Below are 22,856 nucleotides of genomic sequence, written 5' to 3'. Positions count from 1 at the left end.
ACATATGCCACGGTGGTTTGCTGTATTCATTACCCGGTCATCTACATTAGGTATTTCTCCTAATGCTGTCTTTCCCCTAGCCCCCCATTCCTCTGCTCTCCCTCCCCTAGCCCCCCCACCCCCCAACAGGCTCCAGTGTGTGATGTTTCCCTCCCTGTGTTCATGTGTTCTCATTGTTCAACACTCACTTATGAGTGAGAACATGTGGTGTTTGGTTTTCTGTTCTTAATGTCAGTTTGCTGAGAATGATGGTTTCCAGCTTCATCCACGTCCCTGCAAAGGACATGAACTCATCTTTTTTTCTTCCCTTGCACCTGCTGAAAAATGAACTCATCCTTTTTTATGGCTGCATAGTATTCCATGGTATATATATGCCACATTTTCTTTATCCAGTCTATCATTGATGGGCATTTGGGTTGGCTCCAAGTCTTTGCTATTGTGAACAGTGCTGTAGTAAACATATGTGTGCATGTGTCTTTATAATAGAATGATTTATAATCCTTTGGGTATATACTCAGTAATGGGATTGCTGGGTCAAATGATATTTCTGTTTCCAGATCCTTGAGAAATCACTACACTGTCTTCCAGTGGTTCAACAATGGTTGAAATTAGTTCAACCATGGTTGAACTAATTTACACTCCCACCAACAGTGTGAAAGTGTTCCTATTTCTCGACATCTTCTCCAGCATCTGTTGTCTCCTGATTTTTTAATGATTGCCATTCTAATTGACATGAGATGGTATCTCATTGTGGTTTTGATTTGCATTTCTCTAATGACCAGTGAGGATGAGCTTTTTTTCATATATTTGTTGGCTGCATAAATGTTTTCTTTTGAGAAGTCTCTGTTCGTATCCTTTGCGCACTTTTTGATGGGTTTGTTTGTTTGTTTGTTTCTTGTAAATCTGATTTAGTTCTTTGTAGATTGTGGATATTAGCCCTTTGTCAGATAGATAGATGGCAAAAAGTTTTTCCCATTCTGTTGGTTGCTGGTTCACTCTAATGATAGTTTCTTGTGCTGGGTAGAAGCTCTTTAGTTTAATTAGATCCCATTGGTCTATGTTGGCTTTTGTTGCCATTGTTTTGGTGTTTTAGTCATGAAGTCCTTGCCTATGTCTATGTCCTGAATGGTATTGCCTAGGTTTTCTTCTAGGTTTTTATAGTGTTTGGTCTTACATTTAAATCTTTAATCCATCTGGAGTTAATTTTTATATAAGGTGTAAGGAAGGGATCCAGTTTCAGTTTTCTGCATATGACTAGCCAGTTTTCCCAACACCATTTATTAAATAGGGAATCCTTTCCCCATTGCTTGTTTTTGTCAGGTTTGTCAAAGATCAGATGGTTGTAGATGCATGCCATTATTTCTGAGGCCTCTGTTCTGTTCCATTGGTCTATATCTCTGTTTTGGTACCAGTACCATGCTGTTTTGATTGCTGTAGCCCTGTAGTATAGTTTGAAATCAGGCAGTGTGATGCCTCCAGCTTTGTTTTTTTTGATTAGGATTGTCTTGGCTATGTGGGCTCTTTTTTGGTTCCATATGAAATTTAAGGTGGTTTTCTCCAATTCTGTGAAGAAGGGTAGCTTGATAGGGATAACATTGAATCTATAAATCACTTTTGGCAGTATGGCCATTTTCACGATATTGATTCTTCCTAACTATGAGCCTGGAATGTTTTTCCATCTGTTCATGTCCTCTCTTATTTTCTTGAGCAGTGGTTTGTAGTTCTCCTCCAAGAGATCCTTCACATCCCTTGTTAGTTGTATTCCTAGGTATTTTATTCTCTTTGTAGCAATTGTGAATGGGAGTTCAATCATGATTTGGCTCTCTGTTACTGATGTATAGGAATGCCTGTGATTTTTGCACATTGATAGTCTGACTTTTTAAACTTATCATTGTATCTTTGAGATTTATTCATGTTTTTGAATTATTATTAACTATCAATGTTTCATTCTTTAAAAAATTACTATATAGTATTCCATTGTATGTAAGTATGGCATAATTTATTCATTCTATTCTTTTTTTGGGTGGTACAGAGTCTTACTCTGTTGTCTAGGCTGGAGCTCAATGGTGCAATCCCAGCTCACTGCAACCTCTGCCTCCTGGGTTCAAGTGATTCTCCTGCCTCAGCCTCCAGAGTAGCTGGGATTACAGGCATGTGCCACCACACCCAGCTAATTTTGTATTTTTTAGTAGAGATCGAATATCACCATGTTGGCCAAGCTGGTCTTGAACTTCCAACTTCAGGTTATCTGCCTGCCTCAGCCTCCCAAAGTTCTGAGATTACGGGTGTGAGCCACCGTGCCCAACTATTTATTCTATTCTTCATGGGCATTTGATTGTTTCTAATTTTGTGCTATTATGAATAAAGTTGCTAAGTACATTTTTATACATGCCTTTTACTGGAAATATGTCCTCATTTCTCAGAATGGAATTGCTGAATCAGAAGGTGTGAGAATGTTCAGCTATAATATATGACCAAACGATTTTTCCAAAGTGGTTGTACTAGTTTACATACCTTCAGAATGTATGAGCATTCCAGGTGCTCCACATCTTCACCAGCTCAGGTTGCCAATCTTACTAATTTTAGTCATCTTGTGGGTTCTAATTTAGTTTTGTTAGTTCTAAATTATCCTGTCACCATGAATAGGTAAGCCAGCCATCAACACTGTGTGGGATGTAGTTGATCTCTATGTTAGAACACTTTTTTCCTCTACCAATTTGACATCCACCTTGAATGCTGACATGTGATTAAGGAGATGCTGAACTCTTTGGTTAGGGGATTATTATGACTGCCTGGCTCCTTTTAGTTCTGCTTTATCACTCAATCTCTAGTTGTGGCTTGCAAGAATCTGTCAGTCAAGACTGGCAGCCTCTCAGAAGTGTTTCAGAGCAGGGTTAGTGGGTATGCTAGAGTGGCATGCTTATTACATGTCTAGAACATTCTCTTTCTAGATATTAGGTTGAATGTAGGCATTAGGAAATTGTGGTTTTTGTAGGTCAAATTGGCCTTACGAGAGGACTGTGTCTGGTTTTGAGGTTTTGCTCACCATTGCATCTCCAGGCATCAGCATATACCTCTGCTCATTTGTGAAGCCACACTAAAATGATGGAAAGGGAATCCATGGGTTTTAATTATATGTGTCTACGTACAAACTATAAAAAGTTTGTACAGTACAGACTATGAAAAGTACAACCCATGGGTTCAAATTGGGCAGGATGTGAGCTAAATGTAGCCCACAGATGCAAGACATCAGCTTATGGTTTTAGAAATAATTAGAATAAATTATTATTTAAAAATCAAGGATTTTTACACTAACATTTGAATTTTTGGCTTCTCTTAGGAAAACGTGCTGGGCCCATACTCCCTTCTTGGAGCAACTGTTTAGAACTGAGCAGTGGTTGGCCCAGATCTGTGGGACATTATTCTTCAACTCACTTCCTGTCCCTAGCCTACTTCTTACATTTACATTCTTTGCCTGGAGGAAGGAGATCATTTGCCATGAAAAGCTCCCAGTTTGGAAATCATTGTGCTCTGCATCTATCCCAGCGCAAGGATCACAGTAGATGTTAACTAAATATTTATTAAATGAGTGACTGCAGGCTGGGTGCTGTGGCTCGTGCCTGTAATCTAATCCCAGCACTTTCAGAGGTTGAGGTGAGAAACTTGTGAGGCCAGGAGTTTGAGACTAGCCTTGGCAGCATAGCAAGATCCTATCTCTCAAAAAGAAAATTGAAAAAATTTAGCCAGGCATAGTGGCAGGCACCTGTAGTCCTAGCTACTCAGAGACTAAGGCAGGAGGATCACTTGAGCCCAGGACTTGGAAGCTGCAGTGAGCTATGATTGTGCCACTGCACTCCAGCCGGGGTAACAGAACAAGACCCTGTCTCTGAAAAAAATTTAAATACATACATATACATAAATACATGAATGACTGCGAATCCCTTCTAAGGCAAGGTGCTATAATGCTCACATGTGTTTCCACAGAAACACACAAGGTGGTGCTATGCTCTCAGAAATTCATGGATTTCTGTACTGCAACCACAAAAGACCAACAATAATAATCCTAATTTTATTACAGGCCAGTGTTTGAATTCAGTGGATGTAAATGTGTGCACATGTCTTCTAATATAAATATACTGTAATTTTACGTATATCCTAATGTGTGTCTCTACATATACAGACATATTCACATATAATTAAAATAGGTTTCAAATTAGAAGACATATCATTGGATTTATATATCTATATAATTAGCTTATTTAATTAGGATATATATGATTTAGAAAAAAAATATATATAAAATCTCCAATATAGCTAATACATCCTAAAATACATGATATATATATTCTATATGATTATATCCTGTATATGTTTATATAAGATATACAATAAATATATACTTAGTATATAAAATTAAGATGTAATTCCCAAAATGTAATTAAGATATTCTAAATAATTGAGACATGTAAAATTGTACATATTTAATATAATTAGAATATATAGTTAAATTGGATCATGTAAATTTGCAAATATCCCACTGTTTTTGACCTACAAAAATGGCAGTTTTATGTGGTTGAATTTAAATTTCAAATGGGACAAGTTTATTGTATCTGTTAGAAAACGAAGCTTATTTGTTTTTTTTTTTGAGACAGAGTTTCGCTCTTGTTACCCAGGCTGGAGTGCAATGGCGCGATCTCAGCTTACTGCAACCTCCGCCTCCTGGGTTCAGGCAATTCTCCTGCCTCAGCCTCCTGAGTAGCTGGGATTACAGGCACACGCCACCATGCCCAGCTAATTTTTTGTATTTTTAGTAGAGATGGGGTTTCACCATGTTGACCAGGATGGTCTCGATCTCTTGACCTCGTGATCCACCCTCCTTGGCCTCCCAAAGTGCTGGGATTACAGGCTTGAGCCACCGCGCCCGGCCTTTTTTTGTTTTTGTTTTTGTTTTTTTTGAGGCAGAGTTTCGCTCTGTTGCCCAGGCTGGAGTGCAGTGGAGTGATCTCGGCTCATTGCAACCTCTGCCTTCCAGGTTCAGGCAATTCTCCCTGCCTCAGCCTCCCAAGTAGCTGGGATTACAGGCACCTGCCACAACGCCTGGCTAATACTTGTATTTTTTAGTAGAGATGGGGTTTCGCCATGTTGGCCAGGCTGGTCTTGAGCTCCCGACCTCAGGTGAGCCGCCTGCCTTGGCCTCGGCCTCCCAAAGTGCTGGGATTACAGGTATGAGCCACTGCGCCTAGCCTGAAAACAAAGCTTATTTTGTATTCTCTTTTACTAGGATCTTCTCTTTCATTTCTCTTTATTTTTTCCTTTTCATAAAACCTATGACTCCATTGTCTCTTATTTCGAATTCTAATGTCCTCAATCTGTCAGTGACATAAAAAATTAGTCCCTTATCAGAGCAAGTGAGCCAATATAACCAAGAAACCAAGGACCCATAGTTATTTTTTCGCTCTTCACATGTTGGGGGTTTTAGAACAGTTGTGATGGGGAGATGGTTTCATGTTTTTGTTATATGGGAAGGAAAAGAGGTCTGTGAGAGTTGACAGTTTTTTTGAGAAGTCAGGGATGGAGTCCGAAGGGGAGTGTGGGAGAAACTCCAGGATTATCCGCCTGGGATGAGACAACCTGTAAAAGCTTTGTCTCCTTCCAAGCTGTGAGCAATGGCAAAGCCTGGAGAGGCAGTGCTCACACACATTGCTGGATCAAAGACAGAATGTGAACCTGAAGGGTCACAGAAGAGAGATTAAGAGGGAAGGAAGCTTCAAGGCCAGGGACTCAGCACAGCAGAGATGGACCTCAGGGAAGAAACTAAACCCACCCCTGTCTTTGCTGTCCTTAGCATGATCCACTCCCCTGAGTACTGAATTTCAAGGCCATGAAGCTGTGGTCAAGAGGCTTGGCTGGGAATGGGCCTTGAGCTTCCCATGACTCCCTTCTAAATCTAGTTCAGTGGTTCCCAAAGTGAGGTCTCTGCCCCAGCAGCATCAGCATTACCTGTCAGAACCCCAGAAATGCAGAGTCCCAGGCCCTGCCCAATCCTACTGATCCAGACATTCTGGGATGGAGCCCAGAAACCTATGTATGACCAGATCCCTGGGTGGTTCTGAAGCAGCTAAATGTGAGAAGCACCGCTCTAAAGTCTCATTTCCCATCTCTTCCCACAGCCACACCCAGTGAATCCTAATCCTCCCAATACACGAAGCTCAACACTCCTGTCTCTAGTTGAGTCTGAAACATCCATTTCTTCCTCTCCTGCTTTGCTTTTATTCTGCTTTTGGGACTCAATTCAAGCTTCCTTTCTTCTGGAACACTATGTTAGACTCCCCAAGCTGAATTAGATACTGCTCCTCCCAGCCTCTGCCTTCTCTCTCTCTTAGCAATTATCAAATGATGCTGTTAGCTGTTGGCTGCTGAGTGTCTTGCTCACCACAGTGTGAGCTGTCTTGGACATTTGTTTTAATCCCCAGGGCATGGCCCATGAAATTTGAATATTTGTTGAATGAAATAATAAATTACCATCATGGGCAGCAATTTAAAAAAGAATTTAGAATAGCGATATGAATAGTAAGTAACATTCATGCGGTCCTTCCTATGACTTTTTTAGTGTTAAAAAATCAATTTTATTAAGGTAAAATTACAATGAAATATACATGTCTTAAGCATACAGTTCAATGAGTGTTGACAAATTTATGCACCCGTGTGAGCCCCATTACTCTGAAAACTTCTCTGTGCCCCTTCAAAATCAATGTCTCTGCCCTCCCAACTCTAGGTTAGCGTGGACTTGCTTTCTGTCATTATATGTTAGTCTTGTCTTTCCTAAAGATTTAGAAGTGCAGAGTCACAGTATTTACTCTCTAGCGTCTGACTTCTTTTGCTCAGAATATTTCTGAGATTTAGCCATGTTGTTGTATCGGCACTGAGTTCTCTTTTTGCGGAGTAGACTTTCATTGTTTGGCTATACCACAATTTATTTACCCACTGACTTGTCTTTGGACATTTGGATGGTTTCCAGTTTTTGGATATTGAGAATAAAGCTACATATATTGATTGCTGTGATGTAGCATTATACAATTTATACATATATTTAAATATAATGTACATTATGCATATAATTTTCATCAATTAAAAAATAAAAAGGAACAAAGCTGCTATGAACATTTATGCCCAAGTCTTTATGTGGTAGTACTTTCTGCTTTTCAGGTAGTTTCATACACATCTTCTCTAAGCTTTACAAAACCTGGGATATCTGTCGGTTAAAGGACTGGCATAGGTGGGTCTCGATAACTGTTTGTTGAATGGATGGACAGATATACATATGTATTGCTACTCATTTGAAAGAGAAGAACACCTCTCCAGTAAGTTTAGCAACTTGTCCAAGTCACATGGTTAGTTTGTGATGGATTGACTGGGACTCAGCCTAGAGATTCCCTAGGGTTTGATGCAATGGAATGAAAACCCTGGGCCTAATGTTTTGGTTAGTTGAGTGAAGGTCTTATTGCTGGGACTTGTAGGGAGGGGAGGGAAAGGACGGCAAGGCAATCATAGCTGGTGTAGGCAGATTAGAGGTGCAGATATACATGACTTCCAGGGCTGCTGACCATGCCTCTGAGGCTGTGCACTGCCCAGTTCCAGGAGCACCATGCATGCACATTATGATCTTGCTACTTGTGTGTGGCCCCTGGACCAGCAGCATTAGCATCATCTGGGAGCTTGTTGGAACTGCAGACTTGCTGGCTCCACTCCAGAGCTGCTGAATCACAATCAGCCTTGAATTACAGTCAGTATTCAGGTGATTTGTGGGCCTGTTAAGAGTTTGAGAAGCCCTGTGCTCTAATAGGAATTGTGCTTCCCAGAGTTGTGCAGGGTGTGACCCTGATACCTAAATGCTGGGAAGTTGGGCATGGGGCTAGGCTTGTTTTCTTTCCTGGTCCTTCCACATCATTCTTCAGAATGAATGTTACGTCTTTCTGTGTGTGTATATGTGTGTGAGTATACAAACATATACATGCAGATATGTCATCTATGTGCAAAATCAATGTGAACGTCACTGTTTTTTCACAAACTTATAGGAAAGGTTATGGCTTGGGGACCCCACATGCTGATGGAGATTGAGTGACTGAAATTTTAAGGAAGTTGTGGAGGGGAAAAGCCTGCAGGTCTCCCTCCCACTTACCAGGGAGGGTACCAAGGCAGTGCTGTTTCCATTAAGTCTTCTGCAAGCCTGAATTTTAAAACTATGCTTTTCTGCTTCTGACTATAAATCAATCTGTAGGAAGGGCCAAGGAATTTAACAATCAACAGTAAAGGGATTCCTGAGTGAGAGTGTGTGCAGACCAGTGGCTTCTTAAGCTCGCCCCTCCCCTGGTGTGTCCCATGCTGTAGAAAGAAGACATGTTGACTAAGCAGCTCTGAGTGCTTAACAGTGGACAAATTCTGCTGTGGTAAATGCCACAGAGCTGGCCTGGGGGGAGGTGCTACTGGGTATTCTGCCAGAACTTCCACAGAGACACCTGTCTTAAAGCTCCATAATCAGAATTTTGAGGTTTAATGAAGAATCCATGAACTACCTGCTATGGACTGAAGTGTGTCTCACCAAAATTAATATTTTGAAGCCATCACCCCCAATGTGATGCTATTTGGAGATGAGCCTATAGGAGGTAATTAGATTTAGATGAGGCCATGGGCGTGGGGCCCTTATAGATGGAGTTAGTGCCCTTCTAAAAAGAGATACCAGAGAGCTTGCTTCCTCTCTCTGGTCTCTGCCATGGGAGGGCATGGTAAGAAGACAACCTTCCCCAAACCAGAAAGAGAGCCCTCACCGGAACCCGGAAATGCTGGCACTCTTATTTTAGACTTCCAGCCTCCAGAGACTAAGAGGAAATGAAGCTATGTTGTTTAGGTCCCTTGGTCTTTGGTATTTTGTTATGGCAACTGGAGCTGATTAGGACATTACTGAAATTGTGTTCCTCCATATGCTTGGTCAGCCTATGCAAGGACAGAATTCCCACACTGGTTCCTTAGCCAGCTGCCAGCTAAAAACTTTCTACCCCAAAATATGCAAGTACGAGCCATTGTGAGTTTTGTAATCTTCCCATCTCTTATAAATCCTGTTTTTGCTTTTGTTCCTTCACAATTTTAGCAGGTGATTGTACCAGGTGACTCTGTACATATGAGTAAAGAATTTGCACACAAAACAATTAAATAGCATGTAGAATCCCCAACTACATATTATTAGTTACATAACTCATGTATGAGTTTTTCTTTGACACACTTCAAGGTCCTGGAAAGATCTTTAAGATATATTGATAAGTAAAAACAAAACAAAAATTCATAATAATGCTAATAGTATGAGTTAGTATAATATCTGTAAAAGAGTTTTAAAAGATAAACGATTATGTATATATAAATATATTTATTTGTATGTCTAATATATGCATATATGTATGCATACATACATGCACAAAAAGGGGACTAGAAAGATGCATGCAAAACTCTTGGTAGGGTTACTTGTGGGGAGGGAGTGGGGTGCAAGAAGAGGGAGGAAGGAGGTGTCAAAAGCATTTCTGAAGGGGGACTTTCACACATTGTTCAGTACACCTGGGTACTGTTTGAATACTAAATGACTTTGTCAGCGTTCCCCAGAAGGCAGCTCATATACTCTTAAGAAGTTCAAGCCCAGGGAACAGGGATGGGGATGACAGTTGTGAGGCAGTGAGGAGGGAAAACCTATGCAAAGATGTTATTGAATTGGCAGTTTAGAAGTGTGACTGATGTGTTTAATCCCATAGGACCCCCACATAAGAAGGTGTTAAAAACTGCCCAGTCTTAGGATAATTTCTGGGGTGGCGGAGAAAATAGGGAAAGAACTTATTCACCAATTCTCTCTCTCCCACTGGCCTATGTTCATGTTGATTCTTCTGGCATTTGGGTTGCATGAGTGAGGGTGCTGGGTAGGGTTCTGCAGTGGAATCAATGGGAAGGCCAGGGCAGTAGGTAAGAGTGTGTAGCATAGGCTGGAGGAGAAGCCCTGTAGGTTACATTGGCAGAAGTGGTCCAGAACATACAGAGAACTACTGGCAGCAGCAGCAGCTGCAATAAGAGGCAGGTGAGGTTAAGAGGGTCTGAAATGGTGCTTAGGAGTTGTCTGGTGCATCATATAGTGAGGATATGTTTGTGAATTGTATGTATAAATAAAAATATGGAAATGTGTTCCTTTTTTAAAGATAAAAATGTTGAAAGTCATCTGAGGTTGATATGTAAATTTCCACATCTCAGACGAACACAGAAATGTGTCATTTGCCACTGCTCTGCTTCACCTTGGTCATGTACTACAGGACAGAGTGTCTTCATTGCAAAATGAATATCATGGGTCCCTACCTTATAAGATTATTGTGCATATTAAATAAGGTAACATGTATAAAGCACCTAAAACAGTGCTAGCACACAGTAGGCCTTCAGTATGTGCAAACTGCTGTTCCATTGACTGTTACTATCTAATAAATCACTCCTGGCCAGGTGCGATGGCTCATGCCTGTAATCTTAGCACTTTGGGAGTCTGAGTCAGGAGGATTGCTTGAGCCCAGGAGTCTGAGACCAGCCTGGGCAACAAACCCTGTCTCTAAAAAAATACCAAAAATTAGCCAGGCACAATGATGTCTGCCTGTAGTCCTGGTTACTCAAGAGGCTAAGGTAGGAGGACTGCCTGAGCCTGGGAGGTTGAGTTGAAGTCAGCTGAGATTGCACCACTGTACTCCAGCCTGGATGACGGAACCAGACCATGTCTCTAAATAAATAAACAAACCACCCCAAAGTTAGTGGCATAAAACAACTACTATTTCATTATGCCCATGGATTCTGTGGGTCAGCACGTTGGAAAGGGTAGGGGACAGCGTGTCCATGCTCCACATAGTCTGAAACCTCAACTTAGAAGACTAAAGGCTGGGGGTGGCACAACAGCTGGTGACTAGAATCATCTGAAGATTGTTTTCTCCCATGTGTGGTGCCAGGGCTGGGAAGACTCAAAGACCAAGACCACTGACCAGAGTGCCACACGGTCTCTCCATGTGGTTTGGCTTTGTGACACAGCCTGGCAGCCTGGCTTGGGCTTGCTGTTTGATAGTGTGGGGCTCCATGTGCAAGTGCCCCAGAGAACAAGGTAGAAGACACATGGCCTTTTATGATCTAGCCTATAAAGTCAAATAATGTTGGTTCCACCACATTCTATTGGTTACAAGTAAGTTCAAAAGCAAGGGGACATAGACACCCTTAGATGTCATAGACACCCTTTCCAAAGATGGCTGCAGCAAGGGAGATTTTTGCTGCAGCCATCTTTGGAAAACACAACCTGCCAAAGTTGTTATGCTCATTCATTCTTACAGGGAGAACTTTCAGGTAGATATCAACATTTTAGTTTTTTTCTCTCTTTAATCTTTGCGGTGACCAACATCTTCCTGTAAATTAGTTTCTACTAAAACAGTTCAGAGCCTTCATTCCAGAAAAGAATGATAAATTTAGTCTATGAATCATTGATTTCATGTTAGTTTCGTACTAAGCTGTCTTTTTATGAAAAGGAAGAAGTATATATTGGCATCTGGGGCTCCCAGGAAGGCTCAGTCCTCCCAGGCTCTTTGTATTTCCTAGTTTCTCTTTTCCTGTTTACTAAGAAGAATATTTCTACTTTATCATGGCTTGTTTATCTAAAGAAGATAAAAAGTGAAGGAGAATATTTAGGAGAGTATTTTAAAAATTTATTCTTTTGCGCCACTAATTCCTGATGAGTGGAAAAGGCTAATATCATAGAGGCTTTCTTTTAGCTTACAAATGCTGAAGCATTTATTTATCAAATACACTCATGCTGACTTGGACACCATTTTAGTGTTAAATTCGGTCATTTAACATACATTTATTGACTGTTTACTACAAGCTGTACATGAGGTTTAACATGGTGGATCCAAAAAAGAGTTGCCATTCTTGTGTATAAGGAGCTTTCACATTAGTGGCCTGGAAATACTGGTTGCGTTTAGGCTTAGCAGTACTGATTTCCTTAGGAGCTGATTTCAAAATCAGAACTGATGAACCATGATATTTATCCAGGAGGCAGCAAGGGTCAAAGGTCTGGCTGCCTCTGCTTGGGGGCGTGCGGAGGAAGGAGGCTGTCAGGAAGTCCTGGACACCGTGGTCAGACATTTATAGGAACTGACGTACACGCCTGCCCACACAGGAGGGTGACTTCAGCATGTTTCACCACCAGATATGTGGGAAGTAGCTCTGCAGTAGATATTAATACTCTTCAAACCCCACACTCTCTTGTGGATAAATGTCTTCCAGAAAACATTTCCTCCCTTTGTGAAACATTGATTTGATTTGAATTAGCTTTGTTCCAAGGATGTCTTCTCGAGGTTAAAAAAAAAAAAGTTTTTAGGAAGCCTGTTTATGTAGAAAAGCAGTCTAAACTCCTTAATGTTTTATACACTCCCTTCAGGATCTGTTTCAAGCTTGTTTCTCTTCTGCCATCTCTCCCGACTTGCCCCTTGCGTGCCGTAGTGGACCTGTAGTGAGTTACTTGTGGTTCTAGGAAGCCGTGCATTCTCTTACACTGGGGACTTTGCCCATGCTGTTTCTTGCAATGTTTGTTAATGCCTCTTCCCAATTCCACCTGGCTGGTTTCTTTTTCTTTGGACAACTCCTTCAGGAAGCACTCCTCCTCTCCAACTGCATGAAGGTCTCCTTGCATTCCCCGATGATGGAACTGGCCACATTTCATTGTAATTCTCTATTTATTTGCCAGAAAGTTCTCTGAGAGAAAGGCCTGCAGTGTCATTATTTTTCAGTGCCTAATAGATGCTTTAGAACATAGTAGTACTAAAATATTTATTAAATGAAAAAAGAAACTTATTTGTAAGCTTTCTACAGCCTAATTATACTTTTTATAACTTATTATTAGCACGTACTTGTGTTTTGACTCCTAGAAAGGTACAGGAATATAGAACAGACATATATTATAGAAAATAACTCTGCTGCAAGATTTTAATTAGTCAAAACATTCTGATCAATGTTAAGTTTAGTTGGACACCTTTGACATTAGTTAGTATTTAAATTTTGCTGAGGCAGACTGATATGGTTTGGATCTGTGTCCCTGCCAAGTCTCATGTTGAAAGGTAATCCCCATTGTTGGAGGTAGGGCCTGGTGAAAGGTGGATCATGGAGATGGGTTGCTCATGAATGGCTTAGCACAATCCCCTTGGTGATGAGTGAGATCACATGATATCTGATTGTTTAACAGTCTGTGGCACCTTCCCCCACCCCTTGCTCTTGCTCTGGCCATGTGATGTACCTGCTCCCTCTTCACTTTCTGCTGTGAGTAAAAGCTCCCCGAGGCCTCCCGGAAGCTGAGAAGATGCTGGCCTCATGCTTGTACAGCCTGCAGAACTGTGAGCCAATTAAACCTCTTTTCTTTATAAATTACTCAGCCTCAGGTACTTTATAGCAATGTAAGAATGGCCTAACATACAGTTGTAATGGAGTGAGATATGTGTGGCATTTTCTCTAACTAAAGAGAATTGACTCACCCTGGGGTAGAGCCATCCTGTCCCATGACTAACTTGTTAGTTAGATGATGATAGTGATGGCAAAGGTAACTGTGGTGTGCTGGAGGTCATGGTGATGGAGGTGGTGATGGTGATGGAAGTGGTGGTAGGTGATGGTGGCAATGGTGGAATGAGGAATGGTGTGGGTAAGGATGGTGTTGGTAGCAGTGGTGAATATCGGAGTGGTGGTGGTGGAGGTGTTAGTGGTAGTGATGGCAGTGATTGTGGTAACAGTAATAGTTATGATGCGGGGTGGGAGTGATGGTTATAGTGGTGGTGGTGAAGAAGGTGTTGGTGGTAGTCTTGGAGGTAATGGTGGTGGTGACATGGGATGGGGGGAGAAGGTGATGGGCATGGTGGTAGTAATGATGATGGTGGGGATGGTGTTGCTGGTGATGACGGCCAAGCTTTAAAAAGAGATTACCCCTACCAGATAGAAGAGAGACTCCCATTAAAGGGGATTCTGTCATGGATCAGGCACTGGGAAGAGTGCTTTTTGTATAGGATTTAATTTTAACAATATCTTTGTGAGAAATGTATTGCAGCTGAGAAAACAAACTTGTGAGGATAAATGAATTGCCTTAGGTTATACCTTGTCTCAGCCTGAGTTCCCCGAGAAACCAGAGCCTGAGACAAGGGCCATGTGCAGGTGGTTTACTTTGGCACGTGATCTCAGGGAATGCAAATGGAGAGAGGAAAAGCTAACACGGTAGGTAGGAGGTCTGTCTTGAATTGGCCATTGCTCTGGGCAAGAATGGCTGCCTCTGCTTTCTCCTGGAAACTTCTGAGAAGATGAGTAGAATGTTCCTCAGAATTCTGTACCTGTGAGAGGAGGGTGAAGAATCTGTGACTGGGGCTGGGTCTCCATGGCTAACCTTACCACGGGGGTGTGTACTTGGGTGTGAATGACTGACAGGCTCCCACAGTTGTCCCTCCCTGCCTTAGAGAAGCCTTGGGGTGGAAACGGAGAGATACACAGTGCAGCTGGGATGAGCCCTGCCTGAAGCGGATGAGCTAACAAGATGCGAGGTCAGGCATGAAATGAACCTAATACATGTCACTTTTAGGTGATGGAGCAGGGCTTTAAACCAAGTCGGTCAAATTCCCAAGTCCACAATCTGTCTGTTCTCGCAAGCAGTCAGGGAAGGGACCACAGGAAGTTCTGATAGTTAGTCATGACTAAAAAAAAATCAAATTCAAACCACTGGCTGTTCCCAGTTTAGTTTCTTACTTGCCACTGTCTCTGCTTCTGTCACGTTCTGGCATCTACGGGCTTGGGACGCCAGGCTTTGTACCCAGTCTTTGCTCCTGGGGCCTCTAGGTGGTGCTAGCACATTTTTGGCGGTTTTGAGGCCGCTCAGGTGTGTGAGCCCACAGAGTGAAGGATGCAATTTGGCTACCATCAAGATTTTTATTAACAGAGCAACATTTATGAACCTTAATAAACAGAATTCTAAAATAACCTTTAGAACATCATGATAAAATAAATAGCAGATTTTTATTTCCCACTGTGGTCTTCTGATAAAGATGTTCTCTGATGTTCCCTCAACTGAAATAAATATCCTACAGTTGCCAGCTTTTGCAGACAGGGTTGATTTGGGAATTTCTCTTTTGTGCAGGCCTCTAGAGAAGTCTTTCTTGAAATGTGGACCCAAGGCCCACCTGCATGAGAATGTCTTTGGATGTTAGTTGAAATGTAAGTTTTTGGGATTTTCCCCAGACCCTCCATGCTAGGATCACTGGGGAATATACATTTTTTTCACACACGGGGGGATGTTTAAACAATCTGATTTCCAACTCTAAAGTTCGACTAGATTGTATTCCTCAACTTGCTCTGAAGCACTTCATCAGGAATCTCTCCTTAGTCATCTCACTTTTCTAAATGGCACTAAAACCCTCTGAATTGAGTTATAGGTGCCAAAATGTACAAGGCTGCCATTTGAACTCTGCTCCTCTTCTCCTCAGCAGAGAAGAATGAGCTGAGAGTCAGGGTTGATTGCCAGCTTGTCCATCTGATTCTCAAGCATAGAACCTCTCTGAGCTAGAGCAAGGCAGCTCTAGAAGGTGCAGGAGAATCTGACTTCTGGCCATGCAGCTAAAGGGGTCTTAGCTACTCTGGTGTTGTGGATTTATATCATGTCAACTCATCTAAGTTGGAACTGTGTTCTCCAGAATTCCCTTCCCTGCATGCTCTTTCCTCCATTGTGGGCCTCCCAAGACATTTTGCGTGAGATTTGGCAGGCAGGAGTGAGCCTGTGGCTGAGGTCTTTAACACCTGGAAGGTCACTGTGGGACACTGGCAGCCCATGTTCGCTGTTGATCATCCACTGGGCAGCAACAGGGCCCACCGCTCCTTCATTCTACTGAATCTCTTTCTTTAGCTTCTCCAACTCCTCGTTCAGGTGTGTGTTTGCCTCTGTGATGGAGGACACCAGCTTCACCTGCAGGTCACTTACATCACTGAAGACTGCGAGAGGGTGAGAGGCTGACATGGCTCCATCCATCCTCATGGGTTCTGGCTCAGCCATGCATGTTTCTTGCTGGTCTTGCTCTCTCCTACCTCACATCCATCTTTCCTTTACCACATCCAGCCCTGCTGACTTGGTCTGCAGTACAAGATGCAGGTACAATGGCCTTACGTAAATGCGTAACCAGCTCTTATGATTGTGTAAATTCACATCCCCTTGATAAAGCCTTTATTATCATTAAAGTCTTTATTATTTATATTTTTCCTAGTGGTTCTGCTTATCTGATCATCACACCTAACTGATACAGGTGTAAAGAAAAGCAACACAATCAGGCAAATTTGATGCCTGTATACACACTTTTAAATTATTTTTACTCTTTGTATTTTTATTTTTTGTATATATTCAGAGTAAAATGTGTACGAATTTCAAAATTTCATAGTTTTGCTTTTTTGATTCAGATACAATTTGAAGAATTAAGTATTCTGTTTTTTCCTTGAGATGAGCCACTTTTATTCACAGATTTTTAGACAAATGCATTTATGGACTGTAAATTAACATTATACAATTAAAATAAAATATCTCAGATATATTTTGAAATTATAATATGCATTACACAACAAAGAAGCAATCGTTGAATACACAACTGTATTAGAATGTTCATTCTGCAGTACTGACACACTGATTTCTTATGACTAAAAGTGTTGCCTGAATTTACCATGACCATCATATCAGATAGAAAGAGCTTTCAACAATTACTTTAATTACTTTGATTAATCACATCAGCACTTCTTGAGCACCAATCATGTCCCAGATGCTGTGAATGAGATGCTAAGTCTACAAGAATTGTGAGACTCTGATCTGGATTGGCAGAGGAAGCAGTGAGGAGAGGGCTCTTTTGGAGGACGTAATATACTTTCTGGCTTTGCCCCTGTTGACCCCTGAGTTCCCAGGAAAAGTTCAGGCTCAGGATGTTGGCTGCCAAATCTATGGTGTTGATTTGGCACTGGCTCTGTGGAACCAGAGGCCAGTCTGCAATTCTGTGCATGCTGGGGGCAAGTGAGGCAGAGTCTGACCAAGCTGGATGCCAACTCTTCTGCCCTCCTTGCTCCCCTTTCTCTGGCTGGACTAGGGGCACAGAAGCTGCATCCCCTATAGGTCAGAATTTTATAAACTCTGGCATTCTTTTCACAGATTCTTGCCAACAAAGATAGTCTGAACTGGTTTTGCAATTACACATTATCCTCTAAGATTTTATTAAGATTTTCCCCCAATCCCTTTTTGCTTTTGCTCTTTTTTTTTTCTTATGAAGAGCCAAGGTAAGACAATTTGGGAAAAACTGTGGGATATTTTGTCTTTTGTAATAGTTATTAGAATTTACAGTAAAATAAAAATAATATTTCTACAGAACAACAAGCTGGAAAATTTAGCTATTCTGAGCTGAAAGTTGAGTCAGTCACAGGTGTTTAGGGTTGGGAGGGGTCTTACAAATATGAGAAATGCTATTCTATTCTATATTTGCCCCTTCCAGATTAAGACTTAAATATGTGAGTAAAGATTTGTGTGGCTGCCGGGCATGGTGGCTCCTGCCTGTAATCCCAGCACTTTGAGAGGCCGAGGTGGGCAGATCATGAGGTCAAGAGATTGAGACCAACATGGCGAAACCCCATCTCTACTAAAAATACAAAAATTAGCTGGGCCTGGTGGCACATGCCTGTAGTCTCAGCTACTTGGGAGGCTGAGGTAGGAGAATTGCTTGAACTTGGGAGGTGGAGGCTGCAGTGAGCCAAGATCCCACTGCTGCACCCCAGCCTGGGTGACAGAGCGAGACTCTGTCTCAAAAAAAAAAAAAATAAATAAAGATTTGTGTGATTTTTTCCCCTGGCACTTTCTGGTAAAGGATGTGGCAGTCCTGCCAATAAACCCAGCAGAGAGCTTTGTGAAGCCATAGTCTGGTTGTTACTTTTCTTATATATGTAACCCTCAGAAGTTTTGTTTCTTCTCTGCTAGAAAAAAATAACTGCCATATATTGGTTTTCTACTATGCACTCAGAACTGTACTAAGCTTTGAAATACATTATTTCAGTCCTCTGAAGCAATATTATTGCAGATGAAGAAGCTGAGGCACAGAGAAGTTAAGGAGCTTGCCCAGGTTTGAAAAGCTAGCAAGTAGTGTGCTTTTTCCTCCGCACCAGTCCTTCCCACGCTCTAGACCCAGGCTAGCATCAGTGGCACCTGGGAACTTGGAAAAAAAATGCAAATTCTTGGGCTCCATCTCTGATCTACCGAATCAGAAACACTGGCATGGATCTAAACAATCTGTTTAAAGGTATCTAGGTGATTCTGATACATACTAATTTTAGAACTGCTGGTCTTAGGCAACTGAATATAAAGCTCCTAAGTGCCACATGCCACTGGGGAAGGGAGAGGTATAAGGGGCTAGAGTGCAACAGGCAGGCTCTTGGAAGAGCTGTGTTTAGATTTAGACTCAGAAGGAAAGGTAGACCTAGGAAAGGTGGAGGAGAGTGAAGAGAACCTAATCTGGGAAGAATAGCACACAGAAAGCACAGTAATGGGAGTGGATTTGGTTAATAAAAGGTATCAGACACAGGACTGAGGCAGAAGGAAAGAAAGCTTGGGGGAGAGTGAATGATGCTTCCTAATAAGAACTTCCAAATAAGGAAGTTATTTATTTCTTTTATTCATGGAGGGAGTTTGAATTTGTTGGCACTGTGCAGTAATTATGTCTGAGCAGGTGAGCAATCCATTGAGCTTTAGAAAAAAGGGAAGAGTTTGCAAAGATGGAGGGTTTTCTGAGCAGTTCTATTTCAGTGAAAAACGCAGAGGTAAACTTCAGGTGTAAATGCATGTGTGTGTGCATACGTGTGTGAAGTACTAGGATGGAGCAGCCTCTTCCATGGACAACTCCCTCCAATGGCACATGTGAAGAATTAGGGAGTGGCTAGGATGTTGGCTAACTTGATAAGACAAAATATTTTTGCTCATCATCTGTGTCCACTCCCCCATCCCCTTTTTTTTTGGACAGGAAAGGGCAGTTCCTGATAAGTATTAACCTCTATTCTCAAATCTTCCAGCTGTCCTTGAACACTGTTGTCAAGGGTAGCGATGAGGAAAAACTGTGCTGAGAGTCAACATCCGGGAATTTATTAACAAGGTATGTAAACTGATGCTTGTTCTATTTACACACTGCAAGGATAATTTCCATTTCTAAGAAAATGTTCAGTAAAAATACAAACCTCATAGTCTTTCTCCTTCAAAGAATTGTGTGGAATCATCTTTACATGTTTACCTGTTACTTCTGACAGGAAACAGCTTGTAAGAAAGTAGTCACTTATATCGGGTAGTGATTTGGAAACGCAGAGAGACTAGAGATTCTCAAGCAAAAGTGGATGACGTTAGAGACTGATGATGTTGCTACGAACTAGAGCAGGACAAAGAACGAGGAAGAAGTGAATTTGAATTTTGGGTCTCTTGTGTACCAGCTGTATGGCCTAGGATGAGTCTCCAAACCTCCAAAGAAACAATTCTAGAGAATTGTAGAAGGATTAGAAATAATCAATGTAAAGCAGATAGCATTCTGGGTGCATTATAATAATTCTGAACATGTAATAATAATTAGCATTATATAATATACCTAATAATTTTGTGGTCTCCTTAAATTGTGAAAATGGCCCTATCTTTTTTTTAGTGAAAATGTTGGCCCTACATTTGAACACTTCTACAGTGTTGAAGATGACCTGCAGTGATTTGGGTTGACTATATCTGTAGGGTAAATTACTGGATGTGGACTTGCTCAGTGCAAGAATATATGCATTTGTAATTTTGAGAAATATTTTCAATTGGCCCCTATGGGAAGTGTACCAATTTACCCTCTTGCTAGCAAGGTGAATGAGTTAGGCAGATGCCTGATGAATAAGGCCAGATGACAGCTTCTTGGTGGACTATTTATGACATGTCTGCAAATTCTCTGACATGCCTCCCAGTAGGAGAAGGGGTCTATGTCCCCTGTGACTCTGAGAATGTTGGCTCATGTTTGCCAGACAGTTGTGGCAGAAGTGATGCTCTATGATTTCTGAGGCTACATCATCAAAGGCCATTAGATGGTTCTCTCAGAATGCTCACTCTCTGGAAAGCTGCTACCATGAAAGTTCCATCATCCTGAGATCATCATGTATAGGCACTCCAGTCAGCACCGACCTGAGCTCCCAGCAACAAGGAAGATTAACTGCTGGCCATGGGAGGGGTGAGGCATGTTGGATGTCCAGTCTGGTGGGACCCTTCAGTGACCACCCCCAACATCTGACTGCAACTGCATCAGATATTCTGACAGAGAAAACTGACAGCCAAGCCCTTAGTGAATTTTGGATCCACAGAATCATGAGCAAAATAAAGTGGTTATTTTAAGCATTTACATTTTGAAGTGGTTTATTATTCAGCAGTAGTAACATGGACATTTTTCTACAGTGCTTCGTAAACTTCATTTTCAGTCTCCCCAGAAAACCTCTCAAATGAAGATTTCCTCGGTTTACCAGGGATAGATGAAGTTTCTAAATCACTGGCTCAACTTCAGTCCTCTCTAGCCCCGCAAAAACATAGGAGCAAGTAAGAACGGCATTATTTTAGGGACAATCTTGAATTGGACCCAATTTATTATTCATTAGTTAACTGCAATACATCAGCTACTACCTAAGAGGCAGTACAAGGACTTGTAAGCCCATCTTTGGGGACCAAGAGACCTCCATGTGAGAATTTGAGAAATGTACTTCATCTCTCTGGGCCTCAGTTTCTTCCTCTGTATTGATGATACTTAGCTCATAGGGTTCTTGAGACTTTAAATAATATAATGGAAAAATGCAATGTAGAGTGGTTGACTCAATGCACAGTAGTTAGCTGAGGGAGGAGAAAGAAGACTTTCTTACAATTGCTGCCCCACTAAGCTGGGCACTACTAGACTTACTATGGGAAGCCACTCTTTGCAGTAATACTTCTACAAAACTAGTATTTACAGTCTCCTCGGTGGCTGGTCTGCTCCCACCTTTGTCTTCCAATAGTCTGTTTTCCACCTAGCAGGCTGAGTGACTCGAAGTTGAGTCATGTCTCTCCTCCGCTCGCAGCCCTCTCATGGCTCCCATTTCGCCCACCCTAACAGACCCTACAGCTTCACTTCGTGTCCTATTACTCTTCACTTGACTCAGCTCCAGCCACTTAGACCTCCTTGCTCTTCCTTGATCCCTCCCAGAGCAACTACACTCTGTTGTGTAGATTGTGCCCTGCAGGAAGTACCCAGACAAGGAGCAGGGAGAGCTGAAATGCCTTCCGGGCTGTACTTGCCATGCTGTGCTGCTAGCATGCTTGACATCAAGGTGTCTTCCTGGCTGGCAGTGGCCCTGACTTCCCAATGCAGGCTCTTGCCCCAGGGCCTTGGTACTTGCTTTTCCTGTGCCGTGGATTCCCTCCCTGTGGAATGCCTGACTTGTTCATTAACTTCCTTCTGGCCTCCCTTTAAATGCTGCCTTGTCAGAGAAATCTTCCCTTGCCCCTATAGAAGCAGTAACCCACACCCTCCTTTTTCTGCTGTGCTTTCCTCCATATCACTAATTGCTGTCTGACAAGTGCTGTATTTGCTTATTTTTGCTTCCCCCACTCTGGAAACTAAATCTATACAATGATTCTTGAGTGCAGTAGATGGGCCAGCAGCATCAGCATTGCCTATGAACTTGCTAGAAATGCAAATGCTCAGTCTCACACACCTGTGGAATCAGAAGTTCAGCCCAGGAGGCAGGGCTTATTAACCTGTGTTTTAATAAGCCCTTGAGGTAATTCTGATGAACACTCAAGTTGGAGAAACACTGGTCTAAGAAAGGAATGGGAAAGGGCTTTGTTGGTTCATTTGCAGCTGTATCTTCAGAACTTAGAACAATGCTCATTATAAAGTAGGTGCTCAATAAATACATGGTGAATGGGCACTGGATACATTTGTTGAGTGGTTTATAAATACAGGATAGCCTTTTAAGTTCTTAACAAGCATTGACTCATTTAATCCTCAATCAGTGTTATGAATTAGGTGCTATGATTACCTCATTTTACAGTTGAGGAACCTGAGACAGAAAGACTAGCCCAAGGTCCCACGTATAGGCAGTGAAGAAGCCAGGAACCAGCGCTCGGGTTCTTAACCCAGACTGCACACCCTGCTTCTCAGCAGCACCAGGGATCCCCAGTGGAAGTGTGAGGCTGCTCCAGGCTGCCAAGGAAGTAGAACTTTTTATAAGAAAAAGAGGGGACCATCTCAGTGTACTCCTGTCATGAGTGGGGTTTGGGGCTAAAGGTACATTGTACTGTGCCAGGCAGCAGAAGATACAGGTTTAGTTTTTTTTAAATTGTTTTGGAGATGGAATTTCACTTTTGTCACCCAGGCTGGAATGCAATGGCATGATCTTGGCTCACCACAACCTCTGCTGCAGGGGTTCAAGCAATTCTCCTGCCTCAGCCTCCCTAGTAACTGGGATTTATAGGCATGCACCACCATGCCCAGCTAATTTTTGTGTTTTTAGTAGAGATGGAGTTTTGCCATGCTGATTGACTGGTTTAGAACTCCCAATGTCAGGTGATCTGCCCGCCTCAGCCTCCCAAAGTGCTGGGATTATAGAAGTGAGTCACTGTCCCCAGCAGGTTTACTCTTTTATCTCACATCCAGCTGGTACAAAATTGGCAAGCCTTTCAAACTCCCTGAACCCAGCTGCCTTATCTGTGAAATGGGCCTGAAGCTGGAGTCTGAAAA

General features: G+C 42.0%; 1 protein-coding gene across 1 annotated transcript in view; it reads left to right on the top strand.

The window, feature by feature from the left end:
• The window catches only part of LOC144579965 (uncharacterized), a 35,633-nt gene extending 15,146 nt beyond the window's left edge, over positions 1-20,487 (top strand). Inside the window, exons 6-7 of the mRNA XM_078354566.1 lie at positions 19,153-19,232; positions 19,767-20,487. The gene's annotated coding sequence lies outside the window, so the exon portion shown is untranslated. The remainder of the gene's footprint in view (positions 1-19,152; positions 19,233-19,766) is intronic.
• Positions 20,488-22,856: the final 2,369 nt, after the last annotated feature.

Source organism: Callithrix jacchus, chromosome 17 (genome assembly GCF_049354715.1).
Source record: "Callithrix jacchus isolate 240 chromosome 17, calJac240_pri, whole genome shotgun sequence".
Classification (NCBI taxonomy): domain Eukaryota; kingdom Metazoa; phylum Chordata; class Mammalia; order Primates; family Cebidae; genus Callithrix; species Callithrix jacchus.
This window is presented reverse-complemented; position numbering and strand designations above follow the sequence as displayed.